This window comes from Chiloscyllium plagiosum, chromosome 6 (assembly GCF_004010195.1).
Source record: "Chiloscyllium plagiosum isolate BGI_BamShark_2017 chromosome 6, ASM401019v2, whole genome shotgun sequence".
Classification (NCBI taxonomy): domain Eukaryota; kingdom Metazoa; phylum Chordata; class Chondrichthyes; order Orectolobiformes; family Hemiscylliidae; genus Chiloscyllium; species Chiloscyllium plagiosum.
In genome coordinates, this window is record NC_057715.1 from 78728398 (window position 1) to 78737902 (window position 9505).

A 9505-nucleotide genomic window follows, 5' to 3' on the forward strand; every position below is an offset into this window, starting at 1 on the left:
GTCCTTTGCTGAGGACTGATCGTTCGTCCTCAGTGAGGGGAAGGTCTGGAGGGATGGTGAAAACTCGGCAGGGCTGGAAGCTGGGATCTGGTGTGGGTGTGGAGCTAGGAGTGGGGGCGGAGCCAGCAACTGGAGTGGGTGTGGTGGTGGGGGAAATGGGGATGGAGCCATGAGCAGGGATGGTGTTCCCCTCAGGGTTCTGGGGGCCGGGAATGGTGACAGTGGGATATGTGGGGGGCGTGTCAGCAGAATGTAGGTGAGTGGCGTTGGTGGAGGCGGAAGTGGTGGCAGACATGGCAGTAGGGCTGGCGGAAGTCATTGAGATGTGACATCAGCGATGATGTGAGGGGTGGAAGTGATGTCATGTGTGATGTATGAGGAATTGTGAGGGGTGGAAGTGGTTGTGGGAGTGGCCATGATGGGGCAGAAGTTACATCACCAATCAACGTGGGGGTGGCAGCTGCACCAACCGCATGGCTAATGGAGTCCAAGTAGTTCCAGAGGCCGGGGGAGCTGAGGGCCACACTCTCAGAATTGCAAACGACCCACTCTGTACTACATCCTCAGGAGAATTCATACTCTCAACAAACAGAATTTCAACTCCATCTCAAACATCAAAAACTGTAAATACAATAAACCTTTATCTACCCACCTCCATAACCAGCGCTCCTCAAACATTCCAGAAGATTCCCCCGGCCTCTGGAACTACTTGGACTCCATTAGCCATGCGGCTGGTGCAGCTGCCACCCCCACGCTGATTGATGATGTCACTTTCCTCAGAACAGCTGTGAATCCTCTATCTTTGCTGGAATTATAACCAAGTAATTTTCTCCTAAATCAAGTCATCAGTCCTTTTTAGAAATGTCAATATCATGTCCTCTTACTCTTTTTCTCCCGCATTAAAGCATTCTGAAAATCTAATAGGAATTATAAACAAAAGCAATCTATTTGTAACATGGATGTTGAAGAAGTCTGTACTTGGTTGCATTTGTTGACTGAACAATAGGCTGTAGGCCTATTTTTGGGGATGAACTTTGCTTCATGAGGTATTGCATTTAGGCTCAACAAACAAGGATATGGCTTATACAATTAATGGTAGGCCCCTGGGTAGTGTTGCAGAACAGAAGGACCTAGGTGTGGAGGTACATAATTCTTTGAAGTTTGTGACACGTATAGAAAAGGTGGTCAAAAAACCGTTAGGCACGCTTGTTTTTATCACTTAGTCCTTTCAGTATAGGATTTGGGAAATAATGTTGAAGTTGTACAGGACATTGATGAGGGCTGTTCTGGAATACTGTGTTCAGTTGTGGTCACCCAGTTATAGGAAGGATATTATCAAGCTGGAGAGGGTTCAGAAGAGATTTACCAGGATGTTGCCGGATTTGGAAGCTTTGAGTTATAAAGAAAGGCTACAAAGGCTGGAACTATTTTCACTGGAGGGTAGGAGGTTGAGAAGAGACTTGGTAGAAGCTTATAAAATAATGACAGGTATTGATAGAGTTAATGGTAGTTGACTTTCCCTCGGTTGGGAGATTTCAAGACTAAGGGGCACATTTTTAAGGTGAGAGGAAAGAGATTTAAAAAAGACGTGAGAGGCAATTTTTTTACACAGACAGTGGTTTGCGTATATAATTACATTCCTGAGGAATTGTTGAATGTGGGTACAATTATAACATTTAAATGATATTTGAATAGACAGATGATTAGGAAACAAAATGGAAGGATATGGATCAGAAGCAGGTAGTTTTGGTTGGGACACTGAAGGGTCTGTTTCCGTGCTGTATGACTCTTTGACTCTATAAATTAGTTATACAATAACTAATTGTCAACTAGTCTGCTATCAGTAGTGATCAAATGGTTATTTATAGTTATTAATGATGGAAGATTTTAATGACAATATTAGAAATAATACAATAGCTGTAACCATTCAGAAATATAAAATTGGAGAAGTGGCATTTCTTCAAATCTAAGTATACTTAAAAACTGCATTTAATTCATTAAAAAAAACTGTTCCAGCTTAGTTTTCAGGATGACTTTTCAGATGGCGAATGAAATTTGATGCTGTCGCAGCCAATCATGCACATTCATTTCATGTATTTTCCAGACAGCAGTTCTCTTTGTGATCAAGCTGGCAGAACTTTTATAGTCAAATGATATGAGGATTGGAGATGACTTGATGACTTGTGACTGCTATACATATGTCAAACATGATGCAAGTACCAATATGATTTCAGCATTGCAGTATTCAATGCAGTTCGTATATGAAATAAATGTAATGCTTTTGCTTACTTATGACTTGCTGTCTGTTCTTCTCCCCATCCTGCGATCCTGTCTCAATCATCTTGTCCTTCTCTCCAATCACCATCCTTTACTTCTCTCTTGTCCTTTACTGATGTCCCACTTTCCCTCCTTGTTACTTTCTCTGCTTCCTCCTGTCCCTTTCCTCACTTCCTCTCCCCATTCCTTTCTCCTCTTTCCATCCCTACATTTTCTTTCTCTCCCATCTAAATCTCTTCTCCTTTACTCTCTCTGTCTCTCCCTTCTCTATCTCCTTTTCAACTTCTTCTCCCTTGTATCTCCCATCCTCCTCCCACCCTTCTCTTCTCTCCTTTATTATTTATTATCTCCTTAATTCCTCAACTGAATTAACAGAGGAGTGACAATTGATTGGAGACTTTTAAAAATGAGAATGAATTAAGTAAAGTATGTGTAAGGAAGATTTTCCACTTGTATTATTGTCCAAAATGAAGGATGGTATTTTCCTAACTTCTGAACAATGTGGTCACTGGCAAGAACATTGGAAAAATACAGCAAAATAAAACAAAAAGAGATACTTGATAGTGATCAAAAGGAAGTCCAATTTTTCCCTTAAGATTTCAATGCCCAATGAGATTTTTTTACTGTGAAGCAGAGAGAGGACTACTTGCATGCATTAACCTCTCATTGCTACCTACTTTGTCTCATTTATATGCAGATTGCTATTCTCCCTGGTACTGTTGAGAAACCAAACTGCATCAGTTCCTGACTTGAACATCTGAACAGGTACCTGGAAGCTGCAGCTCACCAGAATCTTCTTTGGCTCTTAATGTTAACCATCATTGTACATAACACCACTGACCTCAAAGTTAGCCATTTTTCTTTTGTCATGGCGAGACTGTGTGCAAGGTTTACCAAGTTTTCTGATTCCAGGCAGATAACCCAAAAACTTATGCTGCTGGGTGCGGAGGGATGATCTGGCTCCTCTTATTTACTCGTGTGGCCTCTTGGGTGATGAAAACAAAGTGAGCAGTCAATTTTGGGATCGTTACCTTTTGCAGATTATTTGAAGTCATTTTGTTCTGTTTCTCCCTGATTGGTTTGCTGGTTAATTGGCCTTTTCAGTACACCGAGTGAGCAAATCCTTCTTTCTGCAATGCAGGGAAGAGTTAGTGGGTAGTTCTTCAGCTATGTCATTTACGACATATGAGTGCTTGCACTCAGGCTTGTACATATGGACCTCAGTTCACTAGGATACCTTCTCCCACCACCACACATTGAACAAGGCTGTTGTTGGTTTTTAACCCTTTCTTTGCATGTTATTGAGAGGGCAAAACACAAAACAAAAACCTGCAAAGGGTGGCCTCTGCGAAGAGGAAGAGATGGTGAGTACCTCATTATCTGTTCTTGTTCCAACTCTCAATCTGTTTCAAGTTTCTCCCTAAATGTGGCATTCAATGGATCCCAAACAAGATTCTGACACACACACTTAATTTCCCTCTGTAGCCTTTCTTCGTCTGTTGCAGTCCTCTTTTTAAAGCATATTTTGGATTTAAGGTTTAAAGAGTGGGGATCTGATCTGTCATCATTACATTATTTGTAACACTTCTGAGTCACAACATTCTGCTTTCAAGTTCCACTGATGAGATCGAGCATAAAAATCAGAACTAATACTCAATTAAAGGTACTGCACTGCAGTGTCAGAGGTGCAGAGCAAATGTTTACTGTTTATAGCTAAAGGTGCCCATACAACTCCCTGGGTGGCCTTCTTGCTGCCCTTTCGACCACTCCCTTTGCTTCTGCAGATTTATGTGCTACAGGCAAGTTCTAAAGTGGCATTTAAGGCTGTTAATTGGCCTTCTGTACTTTGTTTCTATCTGGTCTGAATTTTGAGTGGTAGGAGAAAAGCTTGGCATGTTACCTTGCTCAGGCCTTGGGCTATAAAATGCTTTGAGATTTGCAAAGTTTGTGAAAAACCAAAATAAATGCAGAGCATTTTTTTTCCTTTTCAAGGCTGTTAAGTTTCCCTCTTCTGACATCTGTTAAATTGATGCCGTCTATTATAGATCTTTGAGATCCACTGACATCAATTGATGCTTTGTAGCTACAAAGCTGAAGAAAGAAATCTCTTTATTAAGAGCTTCCATTTCATTGAGCAGATTTCAGGCCAACCTCAATTGATGCCGTCTATTATAGATCTTTGAGATCCACTGATATCAATTGATGCTTTGTAGCTACAAAGCTGAAGAAAGAAATCTCTTTATTAAGAGCTTCCATTTCATTGAGCAGATTTCAGGCCAACCACAACCAACAACCTGTGCTGAAAACCCTGCTCACAGTTGAGACAAATTCCACCATAGTAGTTGAAACAATTTACTACATTATTTAAAAAAAAAAACAACATTCTAAATAAAACAATGACTAATATTCTGGGAAAAAAACTCAATCTTTCCCATTATTAACAGATCCTTTAAAAAATATGAAGATCTGGATCTGGATTCACATCTTATCCAAAAACTCATCACTTCTTTCTTGGGTCTATCCTATCTATATACAAGGTTTTGATGAAATCCATTCAACAGATTTTGAGATATACTCTTTGACTCCACACACTTTAAGTGACAGAAATAAAGATATATATTAAATTTTGTATGGTTCTTGTGTGACATAATAACATTTTAGTTTGCTTAGTTCTATTTTTCTGTTTTGAATGCAATCATTATCAGTAAGTTTTAAATTCTCATTCAATCTAATAATGAAAGCTTGAGAATTAGGTTTTAGAGAGATGTAAAGTCTTGTAATTATTCAGTGGTCAAGCGGTGAGCTCGATTTTATTGCATATTTAACAACAGATTTTTGGAAAAGAAAGTTCCCAGCAATGGTTGTGTCTGTTAATAAGTTCCCACCAGCATCTCTGTGCCAGCTGGTTTATGTATTCATGTACTTGTTGGCCAGCACTCAAGTACAACAGAAAATTTAAGCTTCAGGATTAACCTGCAGATTCTTACCAAAACCCCTGCATCTGGTTTTCAGGAGTAGAAGGCTGGCATTTAATTACTCCTTAATCAAATAAAAGAATTAGCTAGCTGCACTGTAATTAATTGGAGTTATAGCATAATAATGACTGAAGGTTTATAACACTATACACCTGATTGATGGGTCTTATTAATATGAGTCAAAAAGTGAAGCATTTGTATTGCATTTCTTTTGCAAATGCGTTATTCCTGAGAAATGCAAACCAATGAAACTGAGCCCTAGCAGAATTAATTGACTTGCAGTCTAATAACAAGCATGAAAGTTGTTTCCTTAAATAAGAAAAACCTGTTCTGTGAGAAAGGAATTCTTTCGGCACTAAGTCTTTTAGCTTCCAATTTAATTTTGCCTCCGAGCACGAAAACAGCAGTAGTTAACATTCTCAAAAATTTCACAGTCCCCACCACTCCAGTGTCTGCCTGTAATATAGAAATGAAGACCATGTGCCTCCTCATTCAAACTGTACAGTGGAAGCCAGATGTTTAACAAGTTACTAACAGAGTGATATCTCCAAAAAACTAGCAATGTTAACCAAAGGAATAATTAAGTTTTGTATAGTTGGTTCAATTGTTTACTGATAGACTGATATCATAAAAAATAGTTTATTTGGTACACTAGATTACTGATAATCTTCAGGTTGCAGGTGCTACTTAAATTGCAAATATAAGTTTTGGTACCTGCAAAAGATTTAAATGCAACTTTGAAATGCTAGCTACACAATATATAAAATTTTGGATTTCCACAGCACACTAAAACAACAAAAATACCAGGTTTCTATGTCGTTCATCAATGAATCAACTCATTCGATGAAACATTCAACTTTACAAAAATAATTGTAATTTTAATTTTGTTTGAAGACAAAATCACATCTTCCTGCTGTTAATTAGGTAAAGCCTTAGAGTTTACCGAAATACTACCTGCAGGAGTGCCTGTTATATATTTTAATGAACTCTCTCCTTCAAACATGTCCCTGGGTACCTCAGGAAAATTCCAAGATTTCATTTGAAACAATAAGCCCATTACAAAAATAACAGTATTGACATTTGACAATGAGCAGTTTTTTTTAACAAGGATACATCCTTGAACTAAAGACATGTGACTGATGGATAACCAGTTGTTCATTCAGATTTGACCATTTTCAATATTTTAATGTTACATGGAAATAGACTTTTGCAAAGAATCTGATACTTGTTTAATTCTGACAGGCTGCAGATTGCAGATGTGACCCAAGTATTTAAATGTGAAGTTACTCACATAACTCAAATTAACTCTGAAGATATTAGCCCTGGAATTCAGAACGTTTTTGATGCAGAAATAGTGTGATTCAGGAGTAGAAACAAAACAAACTGAGGGATTCGTCGAACATGCCAGAGTTAAGGCTGTTCGAAAATTCACCCAAAATTCCTGTGAAATGCAGTCTGGCTGATGCTGCTCCCACTCGAAGAGTAGCTGCACAGATGTAAAAATGGCAACGAAATGAAGGTAAAGTTGTTGGTACAGATGTGCTGCCATTTACAGAAATGATGCATCTGTCTTAACTTTGTAGAAATGAGGAATAAGCATTCAAGCCAAGAAAAAAGCTGAAACTAAAACAGAAACTATTGGAAATATTTAACAGATCAGTCAACATCTCTGGAGTGAGAAACAGTGTTACTTACTGCAGACTTTAAACTCCAAAGTCGGGGGTGGGTAAGTCGGCCTGGGGCTAGCCTTTGCCAGCAGTGAGACCACTCAGTGATGTTTTTGCAGTTGATGATGGATTGTTAGGGAGTTATCTCTCCTTCCTCCAAACCTCTTCTTTAGGCCACAGAGTGTTTGGGGGTTCTTGATTCAATAATTTTGTTTCGACAATTTTTCGTCACCAAGTTGTTGAGTTCATGGGAAGAGAGTAAGTAGAAAGCGTACGATATTGGCAGAGGTAGATACAAGCTGCATAAAATAAGAGAAGAGCAACACCCAATTCAAGTACTCTTCCACCAGAGTCTACTGGCAACATCATGCCCTTGAAGTTGTCACATATGCATGCAAGAAACTTTCCTAATTCAGAACATCCTCCAAATATTCTTTCTCTCACAAAAAAGGCAAAGGACAAATCCTTCCAATTCTTTCATCGATTGTGAACATCACTGACAAGGATGGCCCAGCCGGTGTACATTCAAAACAATACTCATCATATCAGAAACTAATTGTCACTGAATATATATTATACTTACACAAAGCCAAAAAGCAAGTGGGTATTGTCACTGCCTCTGATCAAAAGCTCTGCGTTCTGGTCCCATCTAGATCTGAATGGCCAAGTAAGGTGTACTCATAACACATCCAAACAAATTGGAATCACCTTGTAAATCCTTCCAACAAATGTTAATGGCAGGCTGAAAGAGATAAATGATTACTGTCCCAAACTATTCCCCTTTTCCACAATTAATTCACTTGGTCTATCTCATAACTCAACTTAGGTCTAGCATTCTCTCCTTCCTGGACAGGATACGTACTGCTGGAATAAGTTCTTCTGAAACATTCTAGAAGCTATAGAGTCATAGAGCTGTACAGTATGGAAGCAGACCATTCAGTCCAACTCATCCATGCTGACCAAATATCCTAAGTTAATCCAGTCCCATCAGCCAGCATTTGGCCCATATCTCTCGAAATACCTCCTATTCATGTACCCATCCAGATGCCTTTTAAATATTGTAGGTGTTCCAGCCTCCATCACTTCCTCTGGCAGTTCATTTCATACACACACCACCTGCTGCGTAAAAAGGTTGTCACTTGGGTCCCTTTTAAATCTTTCCCCTCTCACCCTAAGCCTATGCCCTCTAGTTTTGGACTCCCCCACCCCAGAGAAAAGACCTTGTCTATTTATCCTATCCATGCCCCTCATGATTTTATAAACTGCGATAAGGTCACCCCTCAGCCTCCGATGCTCCAGGGAAATCAGCCCCAGCCTGGTCAGCCTCTCCCTAAAACTCAAACCCTCTAACCCTGGCAACATCCTTAAATCTTTTCTGAACCCTTTCAAGTTTCACAACACCCTTCCCATAGCAGGGAGACTAGCATTGCATGCAATATTCCAAAAGTGGCCTAACCAATGTTCTGTATAACTGCACCATGATCTCCCAACTCCTATCGTCAATGCACTGACCAGTAAAGGCAAACATACCAACACCCCTTCTTCACTATCCTATCTACTTGTGACTCCACTTTTAAGGAACTCCAAAGCTGCACTCCAAGGTCTCTTTTGCTTAGCACCATTCCTCAGGACCTTACCATTAAGTGTATAATTCCTGCTCTGATTTGCCTGGGTCATTATTACTATTGTTGAATTCTTGCACAGCTCTACAATTTTAAAATTATATTTCTCTACATCTTTCCCAATAGTTACGGAACAAGTTCAGACTACACTGTTACTAGTTCTGAATAGTTACTAGTTCAGACTACACTGAACAAACAACTGAACGCTTTTTGTTCTATAACTTTGGCTAACTAAATTCTGTCCTTAATCCCTTCAAAGTATTCTCTTTCTCCAGCACTACAGTGTTCTCCATAATCAATATTGCCACCTTTTCTTCCTCTCGCTTATCTTTCCTGTATACCTTGTATTCAGGAATACTTAATACTTGATCCTATCTATCTTTTGTATGTTAGAGTCATAGAGATGTACAGCATGGAAACTGACCCTTCGGTCCAACCCATCCATGCCGACCAGATATCCTAACCCAATCTAGTCCCACCTGCCAGCACCCGGCCCATATCCCCCCAAACCCTTCCTATTCATATACCCATCCAAATGTCTCTTAAGTGTTGCAATTGTACCAGCCTCCACCACATCCTCTGGCAGCTCATTCCTACACGTACCATCCTCTGCGTGAAAAAGTTGCCCCTTAGGCCTCTCTTATATTTTTCCCCTCTCACCCTAAACCTATGCTCTCTAGTTCTGGACTCCCCAACGCAAGAGAAAAGACTTTGCCTATTTATCCTATCCATGACCCTCATCATTTTGTAAACCCCTATAAGGTCACCCCTCAGCCTCCAACGCTCCAGGGAAAACAGCCCAGCCTGTTCAGCCTCTCTCTGTAGCTCAGATCCTCCAACCCTGGCAACATCCTTGTAAATCTTTTCTGAACCCTTTCAAGTTTCACAACATCTTTCCGATAGGAAGGAGACCAGGAATGCATGCAATATTCCAACAGTGGCCTAACCAATGTCCTGTACAGCC

The 9505-nt window shown here is 39.9% G+C and overlaps 1 long non-coding RNA gene across 2 annotated transcripts in view; it reads right to left on the bottom strand.

The window, feature by feature from the left end:
• Positions 1–3344: 3344 nt before the first annotated feature.
• The window catches only part of LOC122550748, a 94452-nt gene continuing 88291 nt past the window's right edge, over positions 3345–9505 (bottom strand). Inside the window, exons 1-3 of one of the 2 annotated variants that reach the window (XR_006311935.1) lie at positions 7503–7598; positions 6948–7218; positions 3345–3407 (exon numbers count right to left, since the gene is read on the bottom strand). This is a non-coding gene — a long non-coding RNA (uncharacterized LOC122550748). Of the gene's footprint in view, positions 3408–6947; positions 7219–7502; positions 7599–9505 lie in introns of those variants that run through there. The other variant, XR_006311936.1, reaches the window with a different exon arrangement.